Source organism: Heterocephalus glaber, unplaced genomic scaffold, assembly GCF_053883595.1.
Source record: "Heterocephalus glaber isolate CG9 unplaced genomic scaffold, H.glaber_assembly_v1.0 deba00000071, whole genome shotgun sequence".
Taxonomy (NCBI): Eukaryota; Metazoa; Chordata; class Mammalia; order Rodentia; family Bathyergidae; genus Heterocephalus; species Heterocephalus glaber.
The window spans coordinates 3,300,529-3,320,948 of NW_028258137.1; the positions used below are offsets into that span (position 1 = coordinate 3,300,529).

Below are 20,420 nucleotides of genomic sequence, written 5' to 3' on the forward strand. Positions count from 1 at the left end.
TGAATGGCTTCCTGCAGAGAGAAACTCACTGGCTTGAGGAAGAGCAGAGTATATTCATTCATTCTTCAAATACTCAAGTGTCTGTGACAGACCAGGGCTGGGGGTACCAGGGAGAGTAGAACCAGGACCAGCCCATTAGAGCTCAGACACCAAGCAGTGTTTCTAGGGAATGCTTAGGTGGTGTTTTCAGGGCTGTGCACAGTCTTGATGGCTGTGAAAACAGTCACTCCCTGGATCTATCTCAACTGTACAAGGTAAGTACCATCTTCAGCCCCATTGTAAGGTGAGGAAACTGAGTCTCACATTAACATTTGAGTGGTTTAAGAATATCCATTCATCAAATTTCTCAGAGCTCTGGGAGATAGGTGCTCTTATGACCCCATCTGGAGAGAGGGTCAGAGAGAGAGAGAGAGAGAGAGAGAGTTAGAGAGAGAGAGCGCTTGCCTTGGGTACCCAGTGAGTAAGTGTCAGGACCAAGATTTGACCTCACACGGCGCCTGTGCTGGAGGCCAGCATACCCTGTGATCAAAGGAGGTAAAGGAGCTGAGTGTGGAGGTGTGCACCTGTTAGTTCCGGAGGCTGAGGCAGGAGGATGTTGAGTTTAAGACCAGACTGGGAAACTTAGCAAGATCCTGTCTCAAAATAAGAAGAACAAGAGGCCGAGATCTGAGAAGAGTGTTCTCCTGGAGTCACAGACACCCATGGTTCCCAGGGGATCCTGGGGCCTAGGGCCAGGGACTCCATTCAAACAGCCCCGATCTTCCTTATCCTCGTGGACCCTTTCCTTTCTTTAAAAAATACATTAACAAAGATCTTTCACCAGGAAAAGAACTATCCAAGCTGGAGTCCACTAATTTTTTTTCCTTCATATTTTAGCAAAAGTCCAAGCCCCTTCCTGGGCCCTTCAAAGCGGCCTAGGCACTGTGCCTGCTGATCTGCTGAAGTCGGCCCTGCATCCGGCCGTTCTGTGACACAGGGTAGATGAGAGCAAAAGGCACTCGGGAGGTGCCTGGTCCCCAGCAGTCTCCTCAGTCTCTTCCTTGAGGCCTTCCCTGCGGAGCTCAGCATGGGTGGACGGGCAAACAGCCCCAGAGTTGCGCAATCTGCCGTTAAGAGCCGCCAGCCCTGTCGGGCGCCAGACCAAGAGTGAAGACAGATATTGCCCCCGACCGCCCTGATCTGGAAGAGCCAGGCCCTGGCTGCAGGTCACGGACCCTGCTCTGCATCCTCCCCCTTCCCACACGGTTCCCAGGCTCCCGGCCAGGGGACTCCACTTCCTCCCGCCTCCCACCCCAGGGTGACCATCCCAGGCCAGACCAAGGGAAACAACCAGAGGTCTGGCCAGAGGGCCTGTCCTGCCATGAGGGACCACTGCAGGGTGAAGGGATGCTTTCCAAGCAGAAGGAAGCCACAAAGTCAAGCATGCTGTGGTCCCACAGTTTGACTGCCCCAGCCTGACCCCGTCCCAGTTGAAACGGCCATTCTTGGGGTGCTCTTGCCTTTAAGTCAAGGCCAGAAAGTGTGGCTTTCCATGTCCCTGTCGCCAGCTGCATATACAGAGCACATACAGAGGCTGTGGGTAACATGTGAGCCTGATGCCCTTGCATGAAGGGGCCCATCCAATGGGGAGACAAAGACCAAGGAAACAGACACCTGGTGCTAAATACTGAAAAGACACAAAAGTCCGAGGAGGTGACCAGGGGCCACTATGTGGGATGGGGACTTTCAGGGAGTGGGAACAGGAGGATTACCCAAGACCCCTGCAGTGGGTCTCAGTCTCCTGTGAGGCCATACAACATGAGGTAACAAGAATAAAGACAGAAAACAATGCTTAGAGAGAAAACTAGGTCTTGGGCTGATCTAAGCTCTTCTGGGCAATAAAGACAAAGGGCACTGAGGACACCCCCTGTTTATTGATTACAAGTGTGGGAAGAAGGTGACCGGAGTATGGTTTGAAGACATCTAGTGACACAGCACGAAGCATCTGGCAATAGCACCAAGCAAAGCTGTAGAAGAGGGACACTGTTTATCTTTTTTTTTTATTCTTAAGTTCTTTTATTGGTACATTTTAGGTATAGAATACGTTTACATTTATCATTGGGTGTTTGTACCTGTACATGATGTATCTTGGTTCTTATTTTTTTCCATTACCTGTGTGCCCTTCACCCCCTCCACCCTTGCCTATTTACATAGATTTCATTTCCATTTTTTTTCCTCATAATTTTTCCTTTCCCTTCTTTCCTTTCCCCTTCCCCTCCCTTCACCCCTACCTCTTTGGACCTTTTTTCCTATTTCAGATGATCAATTATTCATTTTAATCATTTTAACCCTTATTTGCACTTTCAGTTTCTCATACTAGAGAAACTATTCGGTATTTACACAGGTGTGTCCTATTTATTTCACTTAAGAATATGGCCTCAATATGCAACCAGTTAGCTATAAATGTGTCTAGTTTGTCGTTCTTTATGGCTGAGTAGTACTCCATTTTATAAAAAACCACATCTTCTTTATCCAGTTTCCAGTTGATGGGCACTTGGGCTGTTTCCAAGCCTTAGCTATTACAAACTGTGCCGCTATACACATGGGTGCACATATATCGCTGTAGCATGATTCTTTTAATTCTTTTGGGAAGATAGCCAGCAGGGTAATAACTGGGTCAAATGGGACCTCTAGTCCTAGTTCTTTGAGGTACCTCCATACTGATTCCACAGTGGTTGCATCAGTCTGCACTCCCACCAACAATGGGGAAGGGCTCCTTTCTCCCCACAGCCCCACCAGCATTTGTTATTGGCTGATTTCTTGATAGCAGCCATTCTTTCTGGGGTGAGGTGGAATCTCAGTGTTGTTTTCATTTGCATCTCTCGAATGGCGAGTGATGTTGAACATTTTTTCATGTATTTATTTCCTGCTTTTACTTCTTTGTCTGAGAAATGTCTGTTCATTTCAGATGCCCATTTTTGAATTGGGTCTTTGAATTTGGGGGGGTCTGATTTTTTTTCAGTTCTTTATATATTCTAGATAGTAGTCCTTTGTCTGAGGTACAGCTGCTAAAAAATTTTTCCCACATTGTAGGTTGTCTGTTAGCTCTGTTGGTGGTTTCTTTTGCAGTGCAAAAGGTTTTTTAATAAGATGAGATCCCAGTTGTTGATTCTTTGTGCTACTGAGGTTTTGTTCAAAAAGTCTTTTCCTATGCCAATGTCTTCAAGAGCTCTACCGAACTTATCTTCCAGCAAGTTTAGTGTTTCTGTTTTAATATTTAGCTCTTTAATCCACTTAGATCTTAGTTTGTGCACGGTGATAGGTATGGGTCTAATTTTAATCTTTGGCAGGTTGAAATCCAGTTTTTCCAACACCATTTATTAAATAGGCTGTCTTTCCTCCAATGATGGTGGTTGGCTCCTTTGTCAAAGATGAGGTGGCTGAGTATGTCTGGAGTTGCTTCTGCATCCTCTAATCTATTCTACTGATCCTCAGGTCTGTTCTTTTGCCAATACCATGCTGTTTTTATTACAGTAGCTTTGTAGTATGGTTTCAGTTCAGGGATTGTGATACCCCCTGCCATGTCTCTGTTACCTAGAATTGCTTTTGCTATTCTAGGTCTCTTCAGGTTCCAAATGAATTTTTGGATTGTTTTCTCTAGTTCTGTGAAGCATATTGTTGGAATTTCAATTGGCATTCCATTGAATCTATATAGTAGTTTTGGAAGTATGGCCACTTTCACTATGTTGGTTCTTCCTACCCAGGAGCAAGGGATGTCTTTCCATTTTCTTGTATCCTCTTCTATCTCTTTTTTTCAGAGTGCTGTAGTTTTCAGTGTAGATGTCTTTTGCTTCCTTTGTTAGATTGATTCCCAGATATTTCTTTTTTTTTGGATGTTATTGTAAAAGGAATTGTTTCCCTAATTTCTCTCTCAGTGAGTCTGTTATTTGTGTACAAGAAGGCTACTGTTTTTTGAGTGTTGGCCTTGTAATCCAGCTACTTTACTGAATCTGTCAGTTAAGTCTAGAAGTCTTTTGGTGGAGTTTTTTGGGTCTTCTATGTAAAATATCATATTGTCAGCAAATAATGACAGTTTCACTTCTTCCTTTCCTATCTTTATTCCTTTTATTTATTTATCTTTTCTAATTGCTGTGGGTAATGTTTCCAGAACTATATTGAACAGAAGTGGTGATAGTGGGCATCCTTGTCTTGTTCCTGATTTTAGCATGAAAGTTTTCAGTTTTTGACCATTTAGTATGATGTTGGCTGTTAGTTTTTCATAGATAGCCTTAATCAGGTTGAGATAAAGACCTTCTATTCCAATTTTCTGTAGGGTTTTTGTCATGAATAGGGATTGGATTTTGTCAAATGCTTTTTCTGCATCTATTGAGATGATCATATGGTTTTTGTCCTTGACTCTGTTAATATAGTGTATTACATTTATTGATTTACGAATGTTGAACCATCCTTGCATCCCTGGGATAAATCTGACTTGGTCAGGGTGTATGATCTTCTTGATGACCCTCTGTATTCTGTTTGCCAGTACCTTGTTGAGGATTTTTGCATCTATGTTCATTAGGGAGATTGGTCTGTAGTTCTCTTTTTGGGTTGGGTCTTTCCCTGGTTTTGGAATCAAAGTAACACTTGCTTCCAGAAATGAATTTGGAAGTCTTGCTTCCCTTTCAATTTCTTTGATGAGTTTAAAGAGTAATGGCAATAGTTCTTCTTTAAATGTCTTGTAGAATTCAGCAGTGAAGCCATCAGGACCTGAGCTTTTCTTTGATGGTAAATTTTTTATTACATTTTCAATTTCACTCATTGTAATTGGGGTGTTTAGAATTTCTATATCTTTTTCATTTAACTTTGGCAATTTGTATGTATCTAGGAATCTGTCCATTTCTTCTGTGTTTTCCATTTTATTAGAGTACAGGTTCTCGAAGTAGGTATTGATGATCCTCTGGATTTCTGTTGGATCTGTTGTGACTTCTCCTTTTTCATTCTTAATTGCATGGATTTGTGCCTTTTCTTTCCTTTTTTTGATAAGATTGGCTAAAGGTTTATTGATTTTATTTATTGTTGAAAAAAATCAACCCTTTGATTCAACTCTTTGATTTTTTTCTCTTAGTCTCCATTGCATTGATTTCTGCTCGGATCTTTATAATTTCCTCTCTTGTACGAGCTTTGGATTTGTTATGCTCTTCTTTTTCTAGGAGCTTGAGGTTCTGGATTAGGTTATTTATCTGAGTTCTCTCTGTTTTCCTAATATGGGCATTCACTGCTATGAATTTCCCACATAGAACTGCTTTCATTGTGTCCCATAGATTCCTGTATGTTGTACTGGCATTATCATTTACTTGTAGAAACTGTTTAATTTTTTCTTTAATTTCCTCTTTGACCCATTGGTTGTTCAGGAGGGTGTTATTCAGTTTCCATGTGTTTGTGGGGGTTTTGTGGTTTCTTATGTTATTGATCTCCAATTTTACTGCACTATGGTCTGATAATGTACAGGGGGTAACTTCAATTCTTTTACATGTACTTAGACATGTCCTATGAGCTAGCATGTGGTCTATTCTGGAGAATGACCCATGTGCAGCTGAAAAGAATGTGTATTCTGATTTTGTGGGGTGGAACATTCTGTAAACATCTGCTAAGTCCATTTGTTCAATAACTTGGTTCAGTTCTAGAATTTCCTTGTTAATTTTTTGTCTAGATGATCTGTCTATTTGTGATAGTGGGGTATTGAAGTCCCCCACTACAATTGTGTTAGTGCTTATTTGGTTTTTCATGACTATTAATATTTGTTTTGTAGAGTTGGGGGCATCTGTATTTGGTGCATATATACTTAGGATTGTCATCTCTTCCTCTTGGATTGTTCCCTTCACAAGGATGCAGTGACCATCTTTGTTTCTCTTAATTAGTTTTAGTTTGAAATCTACTTTGTCTGCAAATAAGATTGCTACCCCTGCTTTTTTCTGGGTTCCTGTCACGTGGAGTACTGTTTTCCATCCTTTTACTTTCAGTCTATGTATTTCTTTTTGAGTTAGGTGTGTCTTCTATACAGCATATTGTTGGATTTTGCTTCTTAATCCATTCTGCCAGTCTATTTCTTTTGATTGGTGAATTGAGGCCTTTAACATTGATGGTTATAATTGATAGATGTTGATTCATCCTTGTCATGATGTTTTACTTTTGTTGGCTCTTTTATTTATTTTTCCCCCTTTCCCTTTAGTGTCTTACCTTGCCTGGTGGCTTCCCTCTGTTGGGCCTTGTGGAGTTGTGACCTTCATTGTTTTTTTCTAGGATATTGGTTAGAATTGTTTGTAGGGCTGGTTTGGTGTTCATGAAATTTCTCAGGTGTTCTTTGTCATGGAAGTATGTAATTTCCCCATCAATTTTGAAAGATAATTTTGCAGGATACAACAGTCTAGGTTGGAAGTTATTTTCTTTTAGGGCTTGAAATACTTCACTCCAGGCTCCCCTTGAGTTGAGGGTTTGTGTTGAGAAGTCTGCTGTGATTCTGATGGGCTTTCCTTTGTAGGTGATTTGTTTCTTTTCTCTAACTGCTTGTAGGATTTTGTTCTTCTGTTGGGTTTCTGGGATCTTGACTATTATATGTCTAGATGTAGATTTTTTTTTTATCATGGCTAGGTGGAGTTCTATATGCCTCACTTGTCTGTATGTCCAATTCTCTACCTCTCTCTGTGAAGTTTTCCACTATTACTTCTGTGAACAGTTTTTTTATGTCAATTGTACTTTCTCCTGTTTTTTCATGGACTCCTATCAGTCTTATGTTATTCTTCTTTGCATGGTCTAGCAGCTGCTGGATTGATTTCTCATGGTCTCTTACTATTTTTAAGAAATATCTGTTTTCATGGTCCTTAACCGTGATCCTGTCTTCTATATCTGATATTCCATCTTCAGATTCCCTTAATCTGCTGTGGATACTTTCAATGGAGTTTTTAATCTCCTGAATATCTGTTTGAATCTATTTCATGGATTCCATTTCTTTCTTATGTTGGGTGATCATGGTTTCCATTTCTTTCTTATGCTGGGTATACATGGCTTCCAGCATGTTTCTGAGCTCATCTATTTTTTTTTAATCTGTTTCTGTTCTAGTGCCTCTAATCATGTCTTTCACTCTGCTCACCATCTCTGTAGATATCTGGGAGATTATTTCTGCTTTGATTTTTTTCTAGAGCCTCATACATCTGTTTTGTTACTTCCTGTGCTATCAGTTCAGGGTGTCCAGGCAGTTGATTATTGGACTTTTCCACCTCATTTCCCCCAGGGTTTACCCTTGGTGGGGTGGAAGTCTGAGTCTGTGCCTTGCTTAAATGTCTTCTCATTTTTATTTTTGGTACTGTCCTTGGTTTAACTCCTGGGTTGATACTTCAAAATTGCTTATTGTAAGTAAGTATCTTCGTTGCTTGTAATTAGAACCCTTATGGAATGGTTGGTTCTCAGAGGTGTCTTCCAGATATAGCTGGTCTTTAAGTTTTGAGTCTCTAATGACTCTGAGGCTGTCTCATTTTCATTATACCAGGAAGGACCACTGACTAGAGCAATCACAACACCTTAGCCCAAGTGATACAATCAGCAACACCATAGCATGAAGTACATCTTAGAAAATGACAATTTGTGGTAGTTATTAATCTGTCACCTTTAACTGTGTGAATTAAATCAAAATCGAGGACCAACCCAACATATATTTATAGTGAATAAACTCTTCAATATAGCAACTTTACCCTTTGGCATGGGGAGTTAGAAGGAGTTGGGGAGGGAAGGATAGATAGGTAGAAGGATAGGGGAAGGTTAGCAGTGAGGCCAGAGGACACAGGTGAGAGAAGGAAAAAGAAAATAATAGGAAAATAAAGAAGAAACCTGAATAAGGGCCAGAACAGGAACAAAAAGGAAGATGAACAATGTGGGACAGGAAGAGAGTGAGTGTAAGAGAGAGAGAGAAAGGAAAGAGAAAAGAAAGAAAAAAAAGGAGAGAAAAACAAAAATTTGCAAAGAGTAGGAAAAAAATTAAAGATAAGAGGAGAAAAAAACCAATAGTACTAATTTTGGAAATAAAAAATAAAAATGAAAATGAAGGGCCTCCTTCAGGGTCTGTCTCTGCTGTCACAGTAGACAATGTGGGCAGCCGCGTGCAGATATAAGTCAATGAGTCCCAGCAAGCCAGTCGCAGACCCGTGAGATTCAGGCAGATTTCTAGCTGCAAGTCCCAAGTTGAGCTCCCTGTCCTCCTGTAGGGTTGAACTCTGCAGGGCTGTACTGCAGGTTCCAGCTGCCCTTCCCCTGAAGATAGTCCCGATTCTGATGGGAGGTGATGATGCCTCCAACTTACCCAGTACTGCGGTCTGGTGGTCCAGTGTCCCCTGTGTCTTTGTAATGTGGAACCAGGTGGCAGTACAGCCAAGAGGCCAGAGAAGCGAGCTGTGTGTGTGTTGGGGGGGGGGTCCTGCAGGCACCCACGGGGCTAAGTGGATCGCTGCCTGGGGCGCGGGCTGGATGGGGTGGGTTCCCTGCGACCAGGGACCCCTCCCCGACATCCAGGGTTGTGCCTGGCTGGCGCGGGCTGGATTAACACTGTTTATCTTACTTGGAGAGAACAAACCGGTACTGGGACTGGGTTGCAATTAACCAGCAACTCATCAGGTCAGTGAGAAGCCATAATTGAGGGGAAAGGATTTTAATTGGAGTCACACTGACCTCAGCTGCATGTTAACTCAGCAGAGCCCTGCCACTTCACAGACCAGGACTTAGGCCTCCGTGGCAGCCACTCGGGGAGGAGCTATACTCACCCAGTCTTCTGTCTGACAGCCTATTTAAGTCATGTAGGGCTTTGGTCTGGTTTCTCATATAAAACAATATAGCCAAATTATGGGAAACAAGAAGCAGGTGCCATTTACAGCCTGCTCTTGCTGGGCCGGGACTTGCTACAGGACTCCTTTTGGTCAAGGTGGTGAGGAAAAGTGTCCAGGGTGACTTCTAAGCCTGCAGCCGAGAAGTCCAACAAATCAGGGGGAGTATGGTGGTCAACAAATCAAAGGGAGGTGTGGTGGGAGAGCTTCCAGCAGGGACACCTGCCCTCAGCCCCAGCCCCTGCTGGCTGTAAGCCCACAAGGCTCTCACCATAGCCAGAGATGGGAGGTGGAGATGGAGACCAGAGCAGCCAGCCAAGGTTGCAGAGGGGGCCCCCTAGTGGTGGGGCAGATGATTGCCCAACAGTCCTAACCATTGAGGGATTGGCCTAAGGCAATTGTGTTGTCCCACCTCCTCTTGTTGGTGACTGGTTCAGAAATGTGTCTGTCATCTGATTTGGGCCAATGAAATGGCCCAGCGGCTTTTGGAAAAGTGGCCCTTGAACCTAATAGATGCAGGAAAACGATGATTCCTTTGTGTGTCCAGACTTTACCTATGCCAGGATCTGCAGCAGCTACCTTGTGAACATGAGGTCAGCCAGTCACAGGTGAGGACAACACTGAAATGACAGTGTTTGGTGGAAGGGGAAGGGGTCTCTGAGTCCTTGGTGACATTATTATTATTATTATTTTTTGGTACCAGGGATCAAACTCGGGTCCTTGCCTTGGTGACATTATTGAATTTAGTTTATCCCAGAGCCATCTGGACTTCTTGTTCCATGGGACCAACTAATCTTCCTTAGGGATGAGGCCGCTGAGTTGGGGTCTTTTGCTACTGAGTGCCAGGTGGGTACATCCCAAGTGACACCATCCTTCTTGCTTCCTGCTTCCTTCCTGGAGGCCAGTAACTCAGGACTGTGGCTTGGAGTGAGCCACGGGAACAGCAGGACACGTGGAGATTTGCCTTGGACAACGCATGAGATTGGCAGGAGTTTAGAAAAAGGAAGGAGAAATGAAGACTCCTTGGGCCTGATTATTTAGCACCTGGTGCACAAGAAGCTACCACTGGGCGAAAACAAGTTATCCTGTGATAGATCACAGAGCGACAAGCACAAGGGTGACAGTGACAGCCCACTGCTCAGGCCTCCCACAGCCTCCCTATACCTCAAAAACTGGCATCTATCAGCTTCTCTTTTAGTTTGTCATTCTGTTAAGACAAAGGCACAAGTTTTGTATCAGTCAGGAAAATGGAAGCATTTAAAGAGGAAATTGATGCAAAGAATTGGTCACAAAAGTCATAAAAGAACTGAGAAACCAAGCGATGGACAGTGTGGTGATCCAGAAACAAACAGTGGTGAGAAGCTGCTGCCCACCCCAGGCAAAGGGACAGATGGGTGAGGGTGATATTGCTGGAACCCAGATCTGGAGTCACCAGAAGGAGCTGGAAGACATCCCAGTCACAATTGGAGCTGTGAAAAGGAGTTGCCTGCATGGAGAGGTGACAGCCCATTCCAGGCAGGGGTACAGCAGGTGCAAAGGGCCTGAGGTAAAGCCGGCTTGCTGGCTTCACAATGCACCTGGCACCCCACAGGCCTCATGTCAGCAGTGTATTTATGGCGCAGCATCAAGCTGCCTTGTCATGAAATCTCAGCCGGTCCCTGCCTCACTCCAGGCTCACATCTGTTCAGAATCCTCCGGAACAGGAGGCTAGACTTGGGGCTCAATGGGGCCTGGCACTGGAGGCTGGAGGAGGACTTGCTGGGGGGTGGGGAATGACAAGTTACTGCTGGGGCTTTGGGGTAAGATTGTGAAAATGTTCTAGGTTTGATTATAGTGACGGCTGAATACGCTGAAGCCTGTAGAATTATGCATTTTAAAGGTGTATTCTGTGGGGTGTGGATTCTCCTTCCATAAAACTGTTACCCAAAAACCTGGTGTCATAGTTACTTCCCTCACTACTGAAACAAAATTCCCAACACCCAGAACTTAAAGGGAGAAGAGCTTTACTGGCTCATGTCTCAGTCCGTGGTCTGCTGGCTCCAAGCAGGACAGCGTGACGCAGGGACCTGCCGAGGAGAGCTGCTCAGGGTGGCTGACGGGAAGCAGAGAGTGCAGGCAGGAGCCCGGGACGGAGACGCACGCATCCAGGCCACGCCCCAGTGACCAGGTCTCCTGTCCTGACTGCCCTTCCCAACAAGAAGCTGGCTCTGAGCCCCCATAGCCAGCCACCTTCCAAAAGCCTTGCCTACGGTCCAGTGAGGCTCTTGGAGGGCCTCTAGGTACAAAACCAGAATCCCTAGGCTACTTGGCCTGTGTAGGTGTCGAAGTTTGGGCTTCCTGACTTTTGGCCATATTTTGTCACCTGAGTCCCAGAGCACGAGCCTGGAGTTTCAGAGTGCTCAGGAAAACACCTAGTCCTTGCTTGGTGTGTGGTTCCTGGAAGGCCCATTTCTTCCCTGGGCTCCAAGCCACATGGGGGTCAGGCCCGCCTGTCCCTCCCCAACCACCCCAGACTCCTCAGGCTCTTTTTCTTCCCAGGGCAGCTTTTTCTCCCCAATACTCTCAGCCCTCTACTTTCAGCCAGAAGAGCAAAGCACTCCCAACTCATTAATAAACACAAACAGCACTCTGGGAGGCCGAAGCAAGAAGGTCACAAGTTCAAGGCCAGTCTGGGGAACTTAGTGACTTAGCAAGACCCTGTCTACACATAAATAATAATAATAATAAAAGATCTAGGAATTAGCTCAGTATAAAGGCCCTGGTATCAACGCCCAGTACAGCAAAAATAAAATAAAATAAATCCAAACAGATACAGGGAGAGGCCGCACAGAAGGTTTTCCATCACCAATGACAGGCGACAGTGCTCCATCCCCGTGGGGGCCACCGTGCCACCCGGAGAGGTTAGCAAGCAGACGCCACACTGCATGCACAGAACCTGCCATGGGTAGGTTTGTCTCACACGTTGCAAATGCTCCCGAGAGTAGGATTTGGGTGGATTCCATTTGAACTCCCTTTTCACTCACCTCAGTTTCTGCTTTGTCTGCAGCAGTTATGTGGCCCCTGCCTCATCAGATGCTGTGCAAATTAAAAGCCAAATCCATGAACAACACTTTGCTTGGAACACGGCACCTAGCTAGGGCTTGTGTTAAATATAGTAATGTGATCCTGTGTCGTCACAAAGGACATTGGAGGAATAAAAAGCTGAGAAAGATCTCGTGCCAGCCAATCAGCCAGAGGGCAGCCGGGACCCTAAACGCTTCTAGAGATGGGAAATGATGACAGAGACCTGGCTCACAGCTCTGAACCCTGATGGCTTTACCTGCTCACCCTCTGTAGGGGTGGGGGTGGCTTGGACATAGGACATGATGATAACGAGAATATAGCAACTCATCTCAGGTTTTATTTATTTATTTATTTTGGTACTGGGCATCGAACTCGGGACCTTCCACTTGCAAGGCAGGCGGCGGAACCACTGAACTAAATCCCTGGCCCAGTCTCAGGTTTTTAAAATGACAGCAATAATGCTTATACTGTCTTACTGTGAGCGAGTCAAGTTATTCACATTCTTACTTGAGGTTCATGAGAATCTATGAAGCAGGGACTGTTCCTGACCCATTCCCCAGATGGCTGGACTAAGGCTTGGATGAGTTACCTGATGGGCTTAAGGTCACCCAGCTGCTGAATGGTCATGTGGGCCCATGAGAACCCGACGCTACCACTCACCACCGGGCCAGGACCCTGCTGAGCGGGCACTGGGCAGCTGGCTTTCAGCACTGTTCCTTATTCACATAAGGAAACTTCCTTGGTTTCTTCCCACTTCTGGATACAGCCGGAAACTTTCATAATTTTCTGGAGTCATGCTTGGCAATAAAACACAGCCTCTGAGGTAGCTGGATTTTGATGATCTTTTCTCCTCTCCTCCCTGGCTCTGCTTCAGTCGGGAGGGGACAGTGGGGCTGGGTCTCTGCGTCCTCTCTAGGGTGCCCCCCCCACAGCTGGGGTGGATCTTGGGGGCCCCATGATGCTCACTGCAGGGCTGAGCATGACACCCCCGTGTCCCCTGCCTGGCTGAGCTCCCAGATGGAGATCAATGCCTTCTATCATCCTGGTACCAGGATGGAGTCATAAGGAATCGCCTTGGCAAGCAAAGATTTCTCTGCACAAAACAAACAAAAACGCACAAATGAATAAACCATGCATTGATGAAACCAACCAGCTCTTCCTCACGGGGGACTGTGAGTCCCTGCTTCTCCCCTCTTTTGCTGTCACCCTGCTCCTCTGCCAGCCAGCAGCAACTGATTAAGGTCTAGAAAAGCCCAGGGTGGAGGAGAGTGAGTGAGCTCAAGTGAATTAATGGGAAAAGACAGGAACGGGTAGGGGGTGTGTGTGGGGGTGGAGTTGCCAACCAACACTGAGAAAGCAAAGGCACCAGGTGATACCCAGGGGGGACGGAAACCCCCCCTCAAATCATGAGGCCCCAGCAGCATCCAAGACAGACTCGGGGCTGGCCCAAGACACCCCCTGCTGGAAGCAGCCCGATGCTACAAGGAACGAAGTCCAGAATTAAAATTAAACAGAGTATTATTGTCTGAATGCTAAATGGCCTGGTCAATTTACTTCCTGTCTTATTAAAATGAAAATTGTGGTGGCCTGATTTATATCTATTGTCTTCACCTGATTTGCTAAGGGAAGTAGCAGAGATGGCCACTCTTAAGGATGGACATCGGCGTGTTGCATATGCTGTAATCATAAATCATGGGAGGAGGACACACGGGAGGGTGAGGAACTGGTTACTGAGTTATACGTGGGCGGATGCTGGAATTCTATGCCCGTATGAAAATGGAGCTTGACTGACTTGAGGAAATGTTCATAGTGTATTCCCAAGTGATAAAAAAGTGAATTAAAACAGAACAAGTAGCATATTCCAATATTTGCAAAAGCTCCTACATTTTTATGCATATGTGTGCATAGAAAAGTGTGGAAAAGCACACACCAACTGGGACTGGTATCATGCTGTCTTACATGCTCCCATTTTTCTGTAAATGATACAATTTGCATCTATAAAATGATTAACTGTGCTATTGAGCTGGGATTAGGAGAAGCATTTGACTTACCAAGAACAATAGAATGACTTCCAAGACTCTGCAGAATTCTTTCTTTGCTTTGGGGGAACCTTGACAAATCATGCTTGCCCCTCTCCAGGGAGTTCAAGACTCCAATCGGATCCACACCTGACCTGCGCCCTGTAAAACACGGTTTCCCCTGGCACAGCAGGAACTGAGAAAGAGGCAAGGACAGTGCGGCTCCTCCCCATCCTGGGAAAGCAGCATGCATGCGTACACACATGAGAATGAATGTGCACACATGCATGCAAGCACACACATGGACACACACGAATTGCACACACAGTTGGCTGTGGAAGCCAGGTGCTGCCACACCCTCCAGGTTAGTGACTGCAACCTGCAGTAACCCAGTGCTGAGCCTTAGTGTCTGGCACACCATAGCATGCAGAACTGAAGATAGGGCTTTCACACAGTGAAAAGGTGACATGGAATAAATGCCTGAATAAGTGGAATACGGGCAATGAATGGAGTGAAAAGGAAAAAAGGAGGCATACAATGACGCAAAATGAACCAGAATGAATGGATAAAATAATGAAATCAAACCCATGGACTAGAGTCAACGAACACCACAAAGCTGCGTGAAGGAAGGAGAAATACTGAATGGAGGGGATGAGTGAATGGGAAGAGTTGGGGTGAAGTAAGTGAATGAAGAAATGAATGAAAGCTGACATGGTGCTGACCTGGGGAGGTCCATGGTATAGGGGCAGGGATCATGCAGGGCAAGCGTCACAGCAGCGTTTGACTGGCACTGTGCTCAGAGGCCAGCATGGAGCAAAGCTCATTCGATCTTGTAATGCCCAGCGTGGAGCAAAGCACATTCAAACTTGTAGTGCTCTGTCCTTGGTTTTCCTTAACTGCCTGTGAGCAGCCCTTCTCTTAGTCCTGTTTGGCCAGTGAGGAAACTGAGTCTGAGGAAGCTCTGGTCAGACAGAAGGATGGTTCCAGGCTGCGACCCGGAAGGGAAGCAGAGTCTGATGGCCACACGCAGGCAGGAGGCTCCAGGCGGCAGGGGTGGGGTCTTGGGACCATATCTGTGGAGGGAGGAGAAGGAGGCAGAGGTGCTGGCCGTGGTTCTGGAAGGAGCTAAGGTGGCCCTGAGAGGGGTCCTGGGCCAGGGCAGGGGTCCAGGCCTCATGCCTGCCCCTCCATGCCTAGGACCGGTTGTGGGCTACAGGCCACTGCCAGAGGGTGTTATGAACCGTGTGACCCTCCTCGCCGATTCCCTGCCTCGGGCTGTCCCAACAACGTGTCACAAGTCAGGTGGTCAAACCACAGAGAAGCTTTCTTTCTTGTGGGGACCAGAAGTCTGAAATCCAGGTACTTCCGGGTTGGCTTCTCCTGAAGGCTCTGAGGAAGGATCTCCCCTGTGTCCCTCTCCCAGCTGCAGTGACAGTCATGTGTCTGTAATTCCTGCAGTTGATTCATCACTTAGATTTTGGCCTCTCCCTGGCATTCGAGTCTGCACAGGGCCATCTTCCCATGAGGACGCCAGTTCTACTGGAGTGGGGCCCATCCTACTCAGTGTGACCTCTTCTTAGCCAATCATGTCTGAACTGGCCCTGTTTTCAGGTAAATTCACACTTCCTTGGGGGTCAGAACTTTCATGTATCTTTCTTAGGGGACATAATTCAACCCAAAAGACCAGCCAAGAAATTTTCCAAAGTGACCGGAAGCTGAGTGATGTATACAGCCAGCATCTCTCCCAGCAGCTGGGAGACAGAGTCCTTTAGTCCCACAGGACACCTGGGTATCACAGCTTTTGCTACAGAAACAGAGGCTCCGAGGGTGTAAAGCCCTTCCGAGGGTCACAGAGCCAACAGAAAGTGAAGCAAGGACTGGAAGCCTTGAGCTCCGGCATGCTGTGGAGTTGGCACCTTACCTGGTCATGGGGGAGCCCTGGAAGGAAGTTAAACCAGGAAGCGATCCAATGTTTTCCGGAAAGGTGGACCTGAGCATCCTGGGAAGAATGGGCATGGACACGGTGGCAGGAGGCCAGGCATGCCTTGCTAGGAGGCTGCTACAGCAGTCTGGGCTGGCAGGATGGGGCCCAGGCTGTGGTGGGCAGAAGCTTGGCCCCCAAAAGATACTCACCTCCAAGTCCCCAGCCCCAGTGACTCTATCACCCTCCCCAGCAGAAGGATCTTTGCAGATACAATTTAATCAAAGTTGTTTGTTTTTTGACACAGAGTCTCTCTCAGTTGCTAAGTTGCCCAGGCTGGGCTCAAATTTGCAATCCTCCCTCCTGCCTCAGCCTCCCAGAATTTTGAGATTAAAGTTGTTGTGTGCCACCATGTCCAGCTAAGTCAGAGATCTTGAGGTGGACAGATTATGCTGCACAAGTGAGGTGGGCCCAATGTGATCATAGGGTCCTTACCGGGGTGGCAGGATGGTCAGAATGAGACGTGACCATAGAAGCAGAGGTGCAAAACAGACAGAGACGGGAGGATGCACCCCTGCTGGCTTTGAAAATAGAAGAAGGGGCCATGAGTCCAGGAGTGCAGTGGCCTCTAGAAGTGGGGAAAGAAGGCCCAGGTCTCCCTCTAGCACCTCAAAGGAAACAGCCCTACCACACCTTGACATTAGCCTGTAAGACTCCTTTCAGATGAATGACCTCACGAGTTAAGGATAACTTCATGCCATTTAAGCCCCTAGTTGATGACAATTTACTAAAACAGCAATAAGAAACCAATGCATGACTAAGGCAAGAAAGGCCAGGCAGGGGAGCAGGTGGGCATAGGACACTTGTACAAAGCTGAGTCACGTCCCTCTCCTCCACTCTGCGTATTCTCTTGAAGGACACAGCTCCAGGACTGGTGCCATCCTCTTCTAGCTTATTCACCAGTCCCCTTCCCAACCCCATGGTTATTCACTAGCCTCCCTGGCTCCATACAACCCCATTCCTGGGCCAGGCCCTCCCACGTGCTGTAAATGTGCTCTGCCAAGAATGCCATCTCCCTCCACACACACAAAAAATCAATGCACGTCTGTCTTCTGTCATGTGGATTTCACCTCAGATGCCACATCCTCAGAGTGAGAGACCTTCCAGCCATCCCAGCTGAGGGACTGTAGCCACCCAGGCACTCTCTTTACTCTGTCTGGATTCTCTCTGCAGCACATACGACACAGGCATTTTCCTGTCTGGTTTGCTGATTGCCTGTCTCCTGCTCGAGGTCAGCTGCATAAGAGTGGAGACCTTGGCCACCTTGCTCCCTGGACTCGGAATGCAGCAGGAGCTCAAATATCAGATGGGTGGGGGTGACTGATGGATGGAGGGAAAGATAAAAGGATGGGTGGGTGAAAATGGGTGGAAGTTGGAAATAGAGGAAGATGGAAGTGTGGGTGGATGGAAGGATAAAAATGTGGCTTGATGTTCTCATGGGAGGATGGATAGAATGACAGAAGAACAAAAAGATGGTGCATGGAACTATGAGTGGATGGAAGAATAAATGGATAAAAATGGGCATGGATGGAAGGATGGGTGGATGGGAAGATGGATAGAGGATGGATGAGTGGGTGGATTGATGGGAGGTTGGATGGGCAGGAAAGATGATGATTAGGTGGGATAATGGGTGGGTAAAAGTATTTGGATGAAAGAATGAATAGCTGCAATGTGATACATGAATGGAAGAATGGAGAGAGGGAAGGGAACATGGGTGAATGGAAGGGTCAGAGAGGATAAGTAGATAGAACAATGGGTGGGTGGAAGTTGGATGAAAAGAAGAATGGATGCGCAGAATAATGGGAGTGAACAGAGAAGAAGAAGAAAGGCAGAAGGAAAGATAGATGTAAAGTTCCCCAAGATGCAGCTATCAGACAGAGCAGGGTAGATATTTCTGGTGCTAAATACTGCCCATCTGTGTTCAGAGGGCTCTGCCTGCTCTGTATCTTTCTAAGACTTTTGCTGTCAAGTGACCGAAGTCAACAGGCTGTTTGCACCTTCAGTCCTCTGAGCCAGATACTATAATCATCTTAACTCATGAGCAAATATCTATAGTGAATGAACTCCCCACCCGATGCCTGGCTCCCCTACACAGCTGTTGGCTTAGCTGCTTTATTTCGAGGGCTTGGGAATCCGGGTTCAAAGCATTAGTGTTTGCTTTTCCCAGCACCCAAGGGGCCCCTCAGTGCTTTGGCTTCCTTCCCAAAAAGACCTGCTCCAAATCATTTCCCTGGTTTAAACTTAGAAATCTGTGGCTCACAGATCTGGTGCAAATGCCAGGGCCCTTAAAGCCCTTCACATCCTGGCCCCAGCTTAACTCATTAACTTCATTCTTTGCCCCTGTGCTCTTCTGACTTTAAATCCTAATCACTACCATGTGAAAACCCAATTGCTCAGCCTGCAATCACCCTAAGGGCCTCTTTTCCCTTCTCTCTGCCTAGGGAAGGCCTCATTCTCAAAGTCCCATTGTCCTGGCATGGAGGCTCCAATGGTTCCTCAAACACATCCTCACCACTGGGGCCATCACGGTCTGGTGCCCAAAGCCAGTCCTACGATCCTCCAGGAGCCACCCTGTTCCCCAGGAGGAGCCCAGGATGCTGCCTTCATCATCCTCCCTGGCTGTCAGTGCCTGGTCAGCACTCTCATCCCGCCAGGACTCCTGCCTCCTCCGCCGCTACTGAGCCCAGGCTCCTCCCACTGATGCCCCAACCCCACTCCATCCTTGCTCCTCCTGCCACCTCCTGTAGCTAGCAATGGTCCTCTCAGCCTGGCCCAATGGGTCTCTGCTCCAGCGCGCATCTGTTGGGCTCAGAATAAACCCAGGTCCCCTCATGTCACAGAGCCTCGTCCACTCTGCCACCCCTGAAGCCCTTCAGCACAGCTCTGCCTTCTACTCTGCTGGGCAGCAGGTTCTCAGCTCTGCCTTGAGCAGAGATGCACCCTCTGCTTGGACCACTTCTCTCACCCCACTTCGCCTGGGCAACCCCTCACCTTCTCCTCCTCTTTCCCATCATCCACAATCACAGCAACAGCAGATGACTTTTGAGAACCTACTACATGCTAGACACATGGCTTGCAAAACTACCTCCTAGCCCTTGGGCATAGGCCAATCTCACCACTTCGGACTGGGCTGATTTCCCCTTCTCGTGGCTTGGCCTTGTGACTTGCTTTGGTCAACAGAAAGCCAGGAGCCCAGGCCTTGGAAGATCAGCATCTCATTTCCCCTCTGATCACAGCTGCCATGCAGTGGGGAAGTCCAGGCTGTACTGCTGAGCAATGACAGCCTTTGTGGACAGATACATCAAGGGCCAGGCCACCCTGGCCACTCCAGACCCAGCCCAGGTGGCTGCCAAACCCCCAGTCACATGACAGGGCTCAGGGAGGAACACAGAGGGATGGCCCCACAGAGCCCAACAGCCAAGCCATGAATCCACAGCAATATCAAAGCCATGGTTGTTTTAAACTCCTAGCTTGGTTCATCTTCCAGCCTCAGTTTGCCTAGCTGAAAAGCAGAGAGCGATTCTTGCCTTCCAGGCTTATTGTAGGGTTAGGTGAAGTATCTCCTAAAAGGAGGTGGCCTGTTTCTAACTGGGGCCCAGCCATGAGAACAATGCTTCCTTTGACCCCTCTCCACCCACTGTGCCCCCAGCCCAGGCCACTGTCGGATCCCTAAATGGCCCCAGTGCACAGCTCTCTGCTCCCTCCCCGTCTCATCCTTCCACATCTGTGAAGCATCTGGGGCCGGGCTCTGGGCTCTGGCAGAGCACACAGTGGCCATGGGACAGATGCCTTCCACTCACCCAGAGCAGCAGCCCTTGGGTTCCAGGGGTCGTGGAGAATCCAGAGAAATCATCCCTTCCAGATGTGAGCACATTGTCCGGGGCACGCCATACCCTGGGCACACAGGGAACCCAGCCTGCTGCAGCCTCTGGCTGTGCAAGGCATCAGTTACTTGGCACAGGCAGCAGAAATGAGAAACAAAGGCCACTTCCACGGGAGGACATTCTCAAGGCCAGCTGTCCCGAGGTCACCTGCAGGGGCCAGGCCGGTGAGCAGTGCACAGACCAGCGAGCATGGGAACAGCTCTGTGTAGCGCCTACCGGGAGCTCTGTGGCCATTTCAGTACAGTCTTTGTTTGTTAACTCCATGTACAAGCCAAGCACTTGTAAGTCATTCAGAAAGAGGACCTAAGGTTGCCAGAGAAACACAGATCAAGTAAAGAGTGACCTGCATTCTTCTTGAGATGACAGAAATGTTCCAGATTTAGTTTGTGGTGTTGGTTACACAACTGTGAATGTGCTGCAAACCAACCACTGAACCATGCGCTTTACATGGCATCTATGGCATGCGAATTACATCTCAATAAAGCTGTTCCAAATGGGATGGCAGAAAAGAGCACAGAGCTCAGTGAATTCTCACATTAACCATGGCAGCACAACCAGCACCCAAGTTGGTTGTAGAGCCCAGCAGGTCCCAAGCCCGATCCTGGGCTCCATTTCATTTCTACACCCT

General features: G+C 47.2%; 1 long non-coding RNA gene across 1 annotated transcript; it reads right to left on the minus strand.

Moving 5' to 3' along the window:
- Positions 1 to 12,238: 12,238 nt before the first annotated feature.
- Positions 12,239 to 19,901, minus strand: LOC110348705 (uncharacterized). The gene is made up of 3 exons (XR_002394185.2): positions 19,709 to 19,901; positions 13,961 to 15,000; positions 12,239 to 13,002 (listed from the first exon to the last, which is right to left on the minus strand). It is a non-coding gene; the product is annotated as an uncharacterized LOC110348705 (long non-coding RNA).
- Between the last annotated feature and the right edge of the window lie 519 nt (positions 19,902 to 20,420).